At 36.8% G+C, this 15683-nt stretch overlaps 1 long non-coding RNA gene across 1 annotated transcript; it reads right to left on the bottom strand.

Annotated features, from left to right (window-relative positions):
- Positions 1-1163: 1163 nt before the first annotated feature.
- On the bottom strand, positions 1164-7169 carry LOC132638539 (uncharacterized). The gene is made up of 4 exons (XR_009581786.1): positions 6981-7169; positions 6556-6617; positions 2599-2645; positions 1164-1414 (listed from the first exon to the last, which is right to left on the bottom strand). It is a non-coding gene; the product is annotated as an uncharacterized LOC132638539 (long non-coding RNA).
- Positions 7170-15683: the final 8514 nt, after the last annotated feature.

The raw sequence follows: 15683 nt of genomic DNA on the forward strand, positions 1-15683 counted from the left end.
CATTTAGGCTCGTCCGCCTTTAATAGGACACTTTAGACTTGTTCGCCTTTAATTGAACGTTTTAGGCTCGTCCGCCTTTAATAGGACACTTTAGATTTGTTCGCCTTTAATTGAACGTTTTAGGCTCGTCCGCCTTTAATAGGACACTTTAGACTTGTTCGCCTTTAATTGAACATTTTAGGCTAGTCCGCCTTTAATAGGGCAGTTTAGGCTAATCCGCCTTTAATAGGACATTTTGGGCTATGCACCGCCCTTTTAAATTTCTGCATAAGGCTGTGCACCGCCCTTCGCATGAGGCATGGGCTGCGCACCGCCCTTTGCATTGTTTCCATATATTGCCTGGGCCATGCACCGCCCTTCTAAATTTCTGCATAAAGTTGTGCACCGCCTCTCATATGATGCATGGGTTTTGCACCGCCCTTTGCATCGCTTTCATATATTGCCTGAGCCATGAACCGCCCTTTCAAACTTCTGCATAAGGCTGAGCACCACCTTTTAATTTTATGCATAAAGACGTGCACCGCCCTTTGCATCGCTTTCATATATTGCTTGGGCCATGCACCGCCCTTTTAATTTTCTGCATAAAGCGGAGCACCGCCCTTGCATCTCTTTCGCATATCACGTGGGCCATGCACCGCCTTTCTAAATCTCCGCATAAAGACATTGCACCGCACCTGCCTTGTTTTATTATTATTTTGTTGATGCCCTGCATATGCTCGCAGCAGCATTGCACCGCGCTTGCATCGCTGTATTTCAATATTTATTCTTACTGACTATTTTTATCTAGTTTTTAGTTTCGCAGGAGATTTTAGCGCAACGTGGAACTATTTCTTCGGCAGCGAACTGGGGTATAACAATTGCCAAATTCAAATATGAATACATAGAAACAGACCCCTCATAAACAACATAGCAAACAATAACAAACTAGTGTTCCTGAACAACTTTAAGCCAAATGATCATCCAGACAGGATCTTACTCTTAACCATATTGTGTTCTAAAAGGAGACACACTGTCACACCCTAAACTCACTAGGGTATGATGCGCACCCGACCCTTATTTAGGGCCGAGCGAACCCTCTGACTCTTAGTACACACATAATCCCTTTGGACTTTTAAATCAAATAAGGATGAAACACATAGTAAAGCTTTCAGAAATATTCTTTCTCATTGTTCTCAAATCAAACAAAATCTGTAATCATATAGAATTTATCACATAACACAGAATGATATATCAGCTAATGGAGCCGCTTACAAAACTGACATTCTATATCCACAACTCTGTCTGCAAAGTCTCTAACATCAATCCAGACATCATAACATACAAACTCCGACTCGGCAACGCTCCGGAAGGAAGGGGAGCTCGCCAATCCTGCTGGAACATCTTCTAGTAATATCTTCTACTCATCTGGGTGTACCTGCGTGGCATGAAACGCAGCCCCCAAAGAAAGGGGGTCAGTACGGAATATGTACTGAGCATGTAAGGCATGGAATACAAAAAAAGGGAGCTTATAACTGAAGCAGAGATTTACCAGAATCAAGTATGACCTTTTAAAACATCAAAGCACTTGCCTTTTTAAATGAAAATCATGCATATGCACATCATATATCATATATACAGATAACGTGTCCCGGCCCTCCAGTGAGGGACTCGGTGGATAAAATCATACATGTCCACATCATATATCATATATGTGTAACGTGTCCCGGCCCTCAAGTGAGGGACTCGGTGGATAAGATCATGCATGTAAACATCATATATCATGTATACATATAACGTGTCCCGGCCCTCTATTGAGGGACTCGGTGGATAGAATCAGGCATGTCAGCATCATGTCTCATATATACTTAACGTGTCCCGGCCCTCTATTGCGGGTCTCGGTGAATAAAGTCATAATATGCCATCCTGGCTGTCATCCCCGTATCATCATATCATCATATACACATACATATAACGTGTCCCGACCTGCAAGTGAGAGGGACTTGGTGAACAATACAGAGGAGTGCGCACGATAACATACCCGGCCCAGGACTCGGTGAATAGATATATTGAGACTTCCACAAACAGAGTAGTGCGAAACCACATGCACATAAATCAAGACTCGATAGATACGTACACTTACCGACATCTAAAGGCTCATAAACAAGTTTCGGGTCAATCCGACTTAGTATAAGAAAGTTATGAGCGTTTCAAGTACAGAACCTTCTACGAACGTTTCAGAAGCCATTTTTGGAAAATCAAAGCAACAATCATACCAAGTACCTTTCGGATATCGTGATCAAATCAGATAGAGCTTTTGGAACCATATGTACGTATCAAAATACATCAAGGACTCAGTGGAATAATCAAACGTGCTATCATTTGAAAATCAAAACTTTAGTCATATCAATTTTCTTTCGAATGCCATTCGGAAACATATCAAACAGAACTTCGGACATCATAGATACGTATCAAAACCATATGAAATAGCTTATGGAAATCAAGGATATTAGCCATCCTAGTGGCTCTAAGAAGGGGGGTTTCTTTGAAATCATACATATACGTCATTTGTTCATTTCATAAAGATCATGCCAAAAGAAAGAAAGGGTAAGCCTTACATACCTGTCCCACGTCCAATTAACTACGCTTATTCGTCCAAACTTGCTAGTCTACATTCAAGAGAATTGACATAATCATTAGACTCATCGACATATACTTGTCTTAGTCTTTCAAATAAACTCACTTATAATCTGCCGAAATTTCGGCAGCATTTCCCCTGTAAATACACCATCCCCGAGAATCTAACTCGGCCAATTTATCAACAACAATACCAACAATTATACTAACAACTTCAACAATCAATCCAAAATATATTCTAATATTAACAACCTTCGTCACATAATTCAACGGCTTTTCATTTATATCCAATTCAGTCACATATAGTCAAGTTAACACCAATGATCCCACATTCAAGTATTTGCCCGAAATCATTCTAACATGATTCAAGAATACTTCAAACAATTCACATAATATTCCAAACAACCCAATCAACATTTTACTTCACCCGAAACCTTCCAAATTCAATAAGGATAATAACGACACATTTCCTTCTTTCAAATTCAAACACAACAACCCAACTTACAATATTCCAAACACATGTCTCACTTCCAAATTCATGAATTATATTTACATGCTACACATTAGCAATATCATTCCTACAAGTATAAGAAACCATGCTAATGTCATACTAACTTCTTCAACACTCCCACCACAATTTCAACTTTATTTCAAACCATTAATTCTTCGTTTTTATTATGGAATTCACAACAACAACAACAACAATCAAACTACTAAATAAAATCATTTCGTCGTATCTACACAATACTACTCCCATTCGACCATACCACCCACATGCATATTTCATGGGTTCCATCCATTTCCACATACTACAATATTCACAAATCATCCATAACATATGAAAAAGAAGATTGAACACATACCTTTCTCCACACATCTCTTCACTTGGCTAGGAGTGTATGTTTGCACAAATAAATGGTTTGCTTGCTCCAACAACCACTCCATGTTGTTAAGGACGTTCCAATTGGTAGGAAAGCAAGAAGAAAATAATTTTTCTTGGTCAATTTTCCATGGACTTGCTCGGCCAAGACCATGGCCGAATGGCCTCTCTTGTCTTCTCTTCAAGTTTCTTGAAATTTCCAAGCATAAAAGATGAATATTATGACTAATAAGTCATCTTTTGGGCTATTTATTTTAATTCCATGTGGACCTTGGCCCATTTCATGTTAGACGGCCAAATGGCCCCTTAATTCAAGCCCACTCTTTTTTTTTTTTTTTTTGTAATTCATGAAAATTTGTTTTCCTAATTCCAAATTTGCCCTTAGGCTTCCTCCACATTTCTATGAGCCATCTTGCGAATTTCCCTTTTTACCCCTGGCCATTCTTAATATTTCCACATCAAATTTTTTTTCATAAACAACTTATGTATTAAACAAGGTCAAAATATAGCCTTGTCCTTAACTTGTCGCAATTACCTTAAAATATCCGAATGTGCAAAATGCGGGATATAACACACACATTACTTTTACTATCAGGATTAAATCACACAGAGGAAGAAAACAACAGACTTCAATTCATTATTCTGGTCTTATTATCATTCTTTTTTAAAAGAACTTAGTTCCCAACATCAAAAGGGAAGCACAACATTATCCAGGAAAAAACACACAAGGACAAACTATAGCAAATTTCATGATAAAGATCCCATTAGCCTCCCTTTTTTTTTTTTTTTTTTTATCTTTGCAGTTAGCATAACTAGATGATCAGCCCACAAAATAAAGCTTTTCTTCACACAAACATGATTCATGGACAGTTTCTACACATGAGGGACCAAAAGACTCACACATATACACACTCCTTGTCAAACTACCAATCTTTAAACCCTTCTTTTTGTGCCCTTTTTATCAGAGTAAGTACATCTCATTGCTAGATTAAGACAAATATGACAATTACCTCTTAACCAACCTGTTAGACTAAGAGATTTGCCATTTTAGCAAAAGACCATCTTAGAACTGCTCTGCATCCAGTTCATTTTGGCAATAGTGCAGACCTTTTAGACTCAACCACCACACAACTACAACACTCCACAGGTCTTACTTAGAGGTAGATTCAGCAAACTTTCACACTTACCAAAAAGCAAGACAATCAGACAAAGGCAAAGCAAAAAGAAACACTTTTGATCATTTAAATCCCTTCCCCTTCCCAGAATCATTTTTAAAGACCTTTATTTCAATACACATTAATGTAACCCAAAATGCCAAGTTTCAACCAAAACAGGTATGACTTAGATGAAACAGCAGGGATCAGGCCAAACAAAGGCATTTAATTCCCTTGTAACCACCAACACCCTTAAGGCCAAGCAGGTTACCAAGTAAAACAATTAGAATTCCACAAAAAACACACAGTACACTTTCACTCTTTTAGCATCAAAGCATCACTAGATAGGATATACATGATCAGGCTAGGTCTAACACATATCAAACTTTAACTCCCAAACAAACAACATGATTAAGTAGAACAAGTGATGGTCAGACCAGGTCCAGTTCCTTTTAGGCTTTCAACTTTTCAAATAAACACATGATCAATTAGGACAAACAATGACCAGGTTGGGTCCCTTCATAACATGACCCCAGACTTCCCAACTAACATATGGTCAAGTGAGACAAACAATAACCAGACTAGGTCCAAGACTTCAAAACTTCCCAACTAACATACGATCAAGCAAGACAAATAATAAGCAGACTAAATCCCTCCACAACAAGATTTTAACTTCCGAACAGACACATGTTTAAAAAGGGACAAATAATGATCAGACCAGAGTTAATTCATATCAAACTCTCAACTTCTCAAAACAGACATATGATCAAACAGGACAAACCATGATCAAACTAGGTTCAAGACTTCAAACTTTCCAACTAACACATGGATAGGTAGGACACACAATAACCGGATCAGACAACTTACTTCAAACTTCCTCTTGACCCCCTCCTAAATTCACCATCAGACCAAGACACATCCCCAAATGAATAACAACAAGAACATAAGGCAAGTAAGTCACTCACAGAGACTGTGACTTCAAACTAACCCCACCCCCCTCCCCCCCGAACCAAGCCTATCACATGGGACGCATAGGAATAGACCCCTCATGACTTTTAACAGACCCACTTTGACCCCAATTTAAAACACAGGACTTATAACACACATCAATCAAATACATTAACTTAAACTACATCCCAGACCCTCACATAAAGCATTTAATGGTCTTTGGACAATCATGAAGGAACTGAAAATCAAGAGAGAAATCCAAATCAAACAAACTCCTTAACTCAAACTATAGCCTAAGCCACACTTAAATACTCTTAGTCACCACTAAACCAACAGGACCTAATCAGAAGATCTAAATGGAAATGCCAAGTCAAAACAAGCATCTCTACTTAGGCTTTATTCCAAACCATACACAGAAATGACACCTAATCATATTAAGCAAACATGATATGAATAAAAGTTCCAAAGGGAAAATCTGAGTCACAACAAGCCTATCAACTTGAACTATGTTCTAAGCCCCACATAATCTCATTAAGTGAGTATAATATAGATAAAATCTAAAAAAAAAAAAAAAAGACAATCATAACAAGCACACCAGGTTGAAATTTGTCCTAAACCACAAACAATCACATTAACTAAGCATAGTATAGACAGAAACTGAAAGGAAAGGTAATAAACCATCATATTATCCTAAATTTTATCCTAAACCACACAAAATCACATTTGACTAAGTATAATGTAGACAGAATCTAGATATGAAGGCATAAAGCTAAAGTACTAACTTAAACTCTATCATAAACCACACATAATCATATTACCTAAGCATCAAATAAACAGAATCTAAGTATAAAAAGCAATAAATTAAAACACTACCTAAGCTTTATCATAAACCAACCATAACCTTATTAACTAAACTTAACAGAAATCTAAATATAAAGCAATAAACTAAAAAGTATTTACCTTTTGTGAGTGCAACCGGGGTCAAGTGATGGACTTGGAGGCTTTTGTGCTCCAATGCCAAACTAAGGCCACCAAAACACCACACAAACAAATGAAAGACAAATTTTAGAACTAGAAAACTGAAACCCTTAGGTTTAAAACCAAAATTTTTTACTTATGGAACTCTTAAGACTTAAAAATCGTAATTTTCAGCCTCTTTTTGGTTTCCAACCTTCTTTTCGAACAAATGAGGGTTTCTATTTATAGAAACCCCAGAATGCTTCTCAAATCACAAACTACCGATGTGGGACTTGTGGATTTACACAAGTCTCACTCACAAATCCAACACACGGTCCAGATTCAAGGTACAAAAATGAAATCAACGGTCTACAAGCTTCAATACTAATAATAATGATGAAAAATATATAAAAAAGAAGGGTTCGTACCTTCAAGGGTCTATTTGGCCGATTTTTGGGGAGAGAAGGACGGAGCATTAATGGCTTCGCCTTCTCTCCTCACGCTACATGCCTACTATACGATGGGACAGGACTGAAAGGCGGGTGGTGGAGGAACAGTGAGGCGGCGCTAGGGTTTTACCCTTAGCCGCCTCCCCTCTTCTCTTTTTGCTAACAGACCCCTAGGGTCTTTGTAAAATGAGACGGAAGAGAGGAGTATTACTCCATCTCTTTTAATTGACAGTGGACCAGGTCCTGGTCCATATTGGACTGGGCCTAGGCCTTTTATTTGGAAAATGTTGGGCTTGGTCCTTTTGTATATATATATATATATATATATATATATATATATATATATATGGAGGGTCGAGGAAAAATAATAAAAAAGATAAAACTAATTATTAGTCCATTAGGACTTAATTAATTTAAAACACGACTCATAAATAAAATAAATATATATATATATATATATGGAGGGTCGAGGAAAAATAATAAAAAAGATAAAACTAATTATTAGTCCATTAGGACTTAATTAATTTAAAACACGACTCATAAATAAAATAAAAATCATTTTGCAGATACTGGTTCTGAATTAATTAACCAGATAAAAGAAAATCAAACAACTACGCAAACACACACAGAATCAATAGTTAAACGATAAAAATGGTCAATTATTTTAATTACTCAAAGTGCCTTGGACAATAAAAATGGAGTAAAATTACTCATTAATCTAATTTTTCTTGATTTAATTAATTAAGCGAATAATTATCCAAAAGGGTTTTTGCCTTTGATTAATTTCAATAAAAATATTCCTTGAATATCATTAATTTCCACAAAATTTAAAAAAAAAAAAACACCCTGGAGATTTCTTTATCAATTTAAAAGGGTGAAATATTATCCCAAATAATTTCATTAAAAATTACCCAAACCCTTTAGGGTGCGCAGCTGATTTTATTTATTGCCCAAGGACTCCGAGCACTTAAAATAAATTACGGGAGGTCGAAAATTAGGTGTCAACAATAACAACTTTCATGGAAAAATGGAACTCTAAATGCTCTAGAGGAGTTGCTAAATTAAAGAAAATACTTGGAATGGACGGCAGGAACGTTACCAAGATTGGGGGAGAGGGAGAATTCCGATGTGCACTTCAATTTTGTTAAAGCGGGAGTTGGGAAGAAGTGAGGAGAGAGAAGGGGCTTTTGTATATTTTAATAATAAGTGAAAGGAGACTTAAGTGCATAAGTTGTAAACTCCAAAGTTTTTAAAATTATAAAGTGACCTCGGGACCACTAACCTTAACCCTAATATGAAAAAATAAAGGGAAAAGAAAATGAGTGGCCCTGTTACAAAGTAAACTGAGGGAGTGGCTTCAAAGCTGGCAAGTATGTCCTCCAATTTTGGGTGTGCATAAGTACGCACCTCAACTTGTCTCCACCTTGTCAGTTGAACTCTCTAACTTACAAAATGATCATCTAGACACCTCCAAAATTTATGTGTCACGTCAGCATTTGTGTTTACGTGTTCAACTTTGTTCAAGTTGAGGTGTCTACTTGTGCACACCCAAAGTTGAAGGGCATACTTGCCAGTTGAGATTAAATGTCAAAGCATGTTCATGTATTATGCCTTCTCTAAGCTCTAAGCTCTGCAAGAAATCCATAAAATGAATAAACTCTGAAAGGATCCACCGATAGAAACTCTGATTTTGGAGGGATGAGTGAATGAAAGAGAGGAAATTGAAACGGGCAGCACAGTGGTAAACGAGTGGGACACGTGTTTATTTTTCAAGGCCTACAAACTTACACTTTAGCCATAAAAGAAGTTTAGATTTACTAAAGAACCTTTCGTCATCCAAAAGGCTCACTCATATTATATAGTTAAATGAATATTTGAATATTTAACTGCGATTTTTTTTTTCTCGTCATTAACATCATATTTTATTTCTAGAAAAAATGATATGAACCTATCAAGGAATGGAAATTTTTTATCTTTCATTGTCAGTGACTAGAGATATCTTCACGTCACTATACTTATGTACTTACTACATTAGCAAAAGCAAAATCAGCTAAGAATAAAATGTAACATACTAACATGGGGACTGTTCTTTTAATACTATATGCAGAGAGTATGTGAACTTTTTGGTCGAGTAAAGATGCTTAAGTAATTGATCATTTTGTTTTAAATTAGTTCTCGATATTTCGTATTGTGGTCTTGTGAAAAGAAGTGATAGAAAAGAAAAAGAAAAAAAGAGTTTTTTTTGCAATATGCTTAGCACATCAATTAATCCTAAGTATGAGTAAAAAATATTCTCTTATAATAAAACAAAAGTGGACATCTACTCATCTAGTAAACCAACAAGCTGGTGACAAAACATTTAAAACATGGCTAAAGAATGTCATTTGTCAAAATCAGTTATATAATATGGATTAACTCATTTTCAACCCGTGTATTTATAACCCAACCCGTATATTACACGCATGAAATATGGGCAAATTGGATTTTGACCCATATTTGCTCAACCCGTTTTCAACCCGCCCCAAATCCAACCCAACCCACTTATTTGCCACCTTGTACAATGATATATAATAACATAGGCTGAACATACGGGGAGACACCTAAAATTGGCACGATTTTTCATTTAGATGGGTGTTTCTCTTGAACACTTACGCTACCCGGAATTTGTCCAATTAGGCACTTTTTGCTAAATTGACAAATGGATTGAGTTTCACCCAATATTAAAGCGTGGCCCAAAAAAACATCTAGCATTGCTTGAAAGATGAAAACATCAGATAAAACCATTGTTGAAGAGAACAACATGTTCACGGTTACAAAGAGATTATTCATACGACAGTTCTAAGTAAGTCAGTCCATGATTTTTAATATGAAAGAGAGAGAAAGTGGAAACCCATATGGATTCGTAAAATTCAAAACTATTTCAGTGTTATTAATTTAATCTCTTTTTTACCATTTAGTGGGGCCTGAAGATGGTGGAAGGGTGAGTCAAAGATGATGAGAAATTGAGGCAATACAACACATAAATTATTAGCATAATTCATGAATTTTTCTTTTTGCTTGGGTGTAAATAAAGTTTTCTTTTTCTTTCTTAGAATGTTATTATTACTTTGTTTATTAAATCATAAATCGTTAGCATAATTCATGAATCTTTCTTTTTGCTTGGGTATAAATAAAGTTTTCTTTTTGTTTTTTAGAATGTTATTACTATTTTGTTATTAAATAGATTTTAAAAAGGAAAATTTCAATAATGTACAATATGTGATTCCTGTTAATCAAATAGTAATCTGGTTATATAAACTAAAGAACAGTGTGTTTATTTCGAGCCCACAGAAAACTGTGTTTCCTTAAAGAATTTAATCCCCTCACTGTTGCCAAAGGTTTGGATTAATTCTTCCCAGGATAGAACAAAATTCTATTCTGCAATACCGGCAATGGAAATTGCAGAATTTCAGCGAACTCAACGAATGGCAGTAATCACACGACACTTACTGATTTTTGGTTTCGAAAAGAATGCAGTATGAGGGGAAAGGAAATTGCGTTTTTCAGAGAAAAAAAATGTTTTTCAGTTTTTTCAGTGTAAAAAAAAACAAATGAGGCGAAGCCTCTGAAAATTTATAGCCTGTTATTTTGATCTGAACAGGTATGAAAGTGCATATTCGGTGAAGGAGATGACTGTTGGTCATCATTATGTCCGTTGGAAAGAAAAAAAAATCCGCGAATTTAATGAATTAAGTTAATTTCGCGTGAATTAATTAATATCCGGATTAGAAACATTAAGTAAGGAAAATGGAAATAAAATAAATTTGGTCCAAAAAGATCATCAATCAATCAGATCATTTGACCAAATCCGAAGCCAAAGCCGAAGCCGAGCCGAGCAACGACGACGACGCGAGGAGTGGTCCTCTTCTCAACCCTTTATGAGCTAGAGAATGCGCTGCTTAATATAAGCACACACATAACACTTTCAAACCACTAATGTGGGAGAAGTGTTCACTTGAAAGGTTGTTTTTCAAACTTTTGTTTCCCTCCATTTCCCAATTCAGACTTCACCTTTAAAGTCCCTCACTTAATGCATTTGTGGACTTTAAACTTAACAATCCCCCACATGAATGGGGAATGGCTATATATGCAACATGCCTAAAAAAAAAAAAAACTTGTGTGATTACAGGTAAGGATTAACCGCATCTAGGTAAGTAGGTTTCCCTTTGAACTTTCCATAGTGAACATACATCGGATATACTCGATCAATCAGTAGATTTGATATCTTTGAACCGTCGATCTTTAATGAATATCTAGACAACATATGTCACACACTTAACCCTTAACCATTCTTGGTTCTCATTGTTGTGTTCGTTTCAGCCTTGAACACCGCCTGGTTTCATGAGTGTGTAGATAACTGGCCTTACTCTAATTCTCCTTGAAGCGGCTTCCACTTCACGCTCACATAGGTGATTCCTAAACATGTCATCCTGTAGATACACAATTTGATATACTTCGTATCAAACTTAGAAATCATTAAAAAGCCTTTGCGCTTTATCCTTGTTCCTGAACATTGTCTTATCATGAGAATGGATTGAGTTTGACGACAATGTTGAACTGTCATTCATAATTTTGTTTGATCTCCTTGAACCTAGATCTTGGGATTTCCAGTTAGCTAGGTGAAGTTACCATTATTATGACTTGTTCTTGGCCATAATCCCAATCCCTTAGATGATTTATCAACCGCCTCTCTAGTTAGGCCTTTTGTAAGTGGATCCGACACATTATCCTTTGACTTTACATAGTCAATTGTGATAATTCCACTAGAGAGTAATTGTCTAACGGTATTATGTCTTCGTCGTATGTGACGATATTTTCCGTTATACATGACGTTTCCAGCCCTTCCTATTGCAGCTTGACTATCACAATGTATGCATATAGGTGCCACTAGTTTAGGCCAAAACGGAATGTCTTCCAAGAACTTCCGTATCCATTCAACTTCCTCACCAGCTTTATCCAAAGCTATAAATTCTGACTCCATTGTAGAGCGAGCGATACATGTCTGCTTGGATGATTTCCAAGACACTGCTCCTCCTCCAATGGTGAAACGTATCCACCTGTGGATTTAACTTCAGATGATCCGGTGATCCAATTTGCATCACTATATCCTTCAATTACCGCAGGATATTTATTATAGTGCAAAACATAGTCTTGGGTGTATTGTAAATACCCCAAAACTCTTTTCATTGCCATCCAATGAGTTTGGTCAAGATTACTTGTGTAACGACTCAGTTTACTTATTGCACAAGCTATATCTAGTCGTGTACAGTTCATAATGTACATCAAACTTCCCAACACTCGAGCATAGTCTAACTGAGACTTGCTTTGACCTTGGTTCTTTATAAGAGCAAGGTTCACGTCAATCGGAGTCTTTGCAACGTTAAACTCCAGATACTTGAATTTTTCAAGTACCATCTTAACATAGTGAGTTTGTGACAATGCTAGACCTTGTGGAGTTCTATGGATCTTAATTCCTAGAATTAAATCAGCAACTCCTAAGTCTTTCATATCAAACTTACTAGCAAGCATACGCTTAGTAGCATTTATGTCGGCAATGTCTTTGCTCATTATCAACATATCATCAACATACAGGCAAACAATGACTAAGTGATTTGGAACGTTCTTAACATAAACACATTTATCACATTCATTAATTTTAAATCCATTTGCCAACATTGTTTGGTCAAATTTTGCATGCCATTGTTTGAGTGCTTGCTTAAGTCCATAAAGTGACTTAACAAGTCGACACACCTTCTTCTATTTTCCGGGAGTTATGAACCCTTCGGGTTGATCCATATAGATTTCTTCCTCTAACTCTCCATTCAAGAAGGTTGTTTTCACGTCCATTTGATGGATATGGAGTCCGTACACCGCAGCCAACGCTGTCAACACCCGAATGGATGTTATCCTTGTTACCGGTGAGTATGTATCAAAATAGTCAAGACCTTCTCGTTGTCTGAATCCTTTGACAACGAGTCTTGCCTTATATTTATCAATAGTGCCATCATCTTTCATTTTCTTCTTGAAAATACATTTGGAGCCTAAAGGTTTGTTTCCCGGAGGAAGATCAACCAATTCCCAAGTATGATTGTTTAATATGGATTCTATTTCACTATTGATTGCCTCTTTCCAATATTGTGCTTCGGAGGAAGACATTGCTTCCTTGAATGTTTGAGGCTCATTCTCTACTAAGAATGTCAAAAAGTCTGGACCAAAGGTAGTCGATGTTCTTTGACGTTTGCTACGTCTTGGATTCTCTTCGTTAGGCATATTTTCCTTTGTTTCTTCCCAAGGTCGTTTAGGTCTTTTACTAGACGACTCACATTCTATTTTATACGGATAAATATTCTCAAAAAAAATCAGAATTATCAGATTCCATTACCGTATTAACATGAATGTCGGGATTTTCTGATTTATGAACCAGAAAACAATACGCTTTACTATTGGTGGCGTATCCTATAAAAACACAATCAATGGTTTTTGTTCCAATTTTTACCCTTTTGGGTTTAGGAATTTGTACCTTGGCTAAACACCCCCACACTTTGAAATATTTTAAGCTAGGCTTTCTACCTTTTCATTGTTCATATGGAATGGACTTTGTTTTGCTATGGGGCACTCGGTTGAGTATTCGGCTTGCTGTAAGGATAGCTTCGCCCCACAAGTTTTGCTGTAAACCAGAACTTATTAATACGACATTCATCATTTCCTTCAACGTTCGATTCTTTCTTTCCTCAATTCCATTGGATTGTGAGGTGTATGGGGCAGTAGTTTGATGAATAATTCCATATTCTAAGCATATTTCTTCAAAGGGAGATTCATACTCTCCACCCCTATCACTTCTAATCATTTTGATTTTCTTGTTCAGTTGTGTTTCGACTTCATTTTTGTATTGTTTAAATGCATTAATAGCTTCATCTTTGCTATTAAGTAAATACACATAGCAATATCGAGCGCTATCGTCAATAAAAGTTACAAAAGTACTTTTTCCCACCGCGTGATGGTGTTGACTTCATATCACAAATGTCGGTATGAATTAAGTCTAAAGGATTGGAATTCCTTTCAATAGACTTATAAGGATGCTTAGCATACTTGGATTCAACACATACTTGACATTTGGACTTATTGCATTCAAACTTAGGAAGTATTTCCAAGTTAATCATTTTTCGCAATGTTTTATAATTAACATGTCCCAAACGTGCATGCCATAAACTATTTGACTCAAGTAAATAAGATGAAGGAGAAATTTTATTCATATCAACTGAGATTACATTGAGTTTGAAAAGGCCCTCTGTGAGGTAGCCCTTTCCAACATACATATCATTTTTACTAACAACAACCTTATCAGAAACAAAAACACATTTAAATCCATTCTTGACTAGTAGTGAAGTTGAGACTAAGTTCTTTCGCATTTCTGGAACACGAAGGACATTCTTGAGCGTCACAATCTTTCCAGACGTCATCTTCAAGGCAATGTTGCCTATTCCCTCGATTTTGGCAGTAGCAGAATTGGCCATGAAGATCGTCTCATTGGGGCCAACTGCATCATAAGAAGAAAAGAATTCCTTGTTAGAACACACGTAGCGAGTAGCACCCGAGTCTATCCACCATTCTCACGGGTTACCTACCAAGTTGCATTCGGATAACATGGCACATAGATTATCCACTTCATTATTCATTTCAGTCATATTGGCTTGACCTTTCTTCTTCTCCTTATCCTTTTTCGGAGCACGACAGTCTGAAGCCATGTGTCCAATTTTGCCGCAATTGTAACAACTTCCTTTGAATTTCTTCTTGCTTGGAACATTCTTCCCTCCAGAAGCCCGCTTCCTTTTCTTTGAACCTGTAGGGGCAGTTTCAACGATGTTTGCCCCCATTATTGCTTGTTTGCCATTGGCCTTCTTCCCAGCAGATCTGTTGTCTTCCTCAATTCTAAGAGGGACGATTAGATCTTCTAATGTCATTTCCTTACGTTTGTGCTTTAAGAAGTTTTAAAATCCTTCCACAAAGGCAGCAATTTTTCAATAAAGGCCGCAACCTGGAAAGCTCCATTGACTACCATTCCTTCCGCAAGCAGATCATGTGTAATCACTTGAAGTTCCTGGACTTGCGACATGACAGATTTATTATCTACCATTTTAAAGTCCAAGAACTTCGCAGCAACAAACTTTTTCAACCCAGCATCCTCGGTCTTATATTTCTTGTCCAAAGCATTCCATAATTCCTTAGACGTCTTACAGCCGCTATAGACATTATAAAGACCATCATCCAGCCCATTGAGAATATAATTTTTACATAGAAAATCAGAATGATTCCATGCCTCCGTCACGATGAAACGTTCGTTGTCCGGAGTCTCTTCTGGTAGAACAGGAACTTCCTCAGTAATAAATTTTTGCAGACTGAGGGTAGTTAAATAGAAGAACATTTTCTGTTGCCAGCGTTTAAAGTCTATGCCAGAAAACTTTTCGGGCTTCTCTGCCGCAGCCATCGCAGGGACAGTTGTGGTGCGACTGGAAGAGGCGACAGTCTTTGCACCAGAACCAGTAGCGTTCTCGACAGTGATATCAGCCATTTTTCTGTTTGTCAACAAAACAGAACCAAAATCAATAAATAGAACGCACAAAGTAATAACGTCGATGAAGTTTT

The sequence above is a fragment of the Lycium barbarum genome, chromosome 4 (assembly GCF_019175385.1).
Source record: "Lycium barbarum isolate Lr01 chromosome 4, ASM1917538v2, whole genome shotgun sequence".
NCBI lineage: Eukaryota > Viridiplantae > Streptophyta > Magnoliopsida > Solanales > Solanaceae > Lycium > Lycium barbarum.